Raw genomic sequence first — 450 nt, 5'->3', positions numbered from 1 at the left:
CAAGAAAGGTCCAATTGGAGAAGAAACAATCTTTTGAAGTTGGAAATAAAAGTTGATTGAAAATTGTGTTTTTCTTTGAGCTATGTTTCTAATTAAATCCTTGAGGAATTATTCATGAGAATTCATCCATAAATGTGCACTTGTTTTTGAGTCTTTTTCTTTTTGTTTTGCCTCCTTGCCAAGCGATTCTTGCTCAAGGACTGATAACTCCAAGAAATGGAGTTATTTAGCCTCTTTTGTGGATTAAAAAGTATACTTGTTCTTGAGAATTTATTTAGTTTTTAATACTTTTACCTTATTTTTATTTCATTTTATTTTATTTAGAATTAATTTTATTTTTAGTTTGTTTTAGGTATTTTTATTTTATTTTATTTTATTTTTATTCAGTTTCCTTTCAAAATAATTATTTTCCTCATTATGTAATTTAATTTTGGTGATAGGTGGGCTTAA

The sequence above is a fragment of the Morus notabilis genome, unplaced genomic scaffold (genome assembly GCF_000414095.1).
Source record: "Morus notabilis unplaced genomic scaffold, ASM41409v2 Scaffold995, whole genome shotgun sequence".
Lineage (NCBI taxonomy): Eukaryota > Viridiplantae > Streptophyta > Magnoliopsida > Rosales > Moraceae > Morus > Morus notabilis.
The sequence above is the reverse complement of the archived record's forward strand: the minus strand, read 5'-3'. Positions refer to the sequence as shown.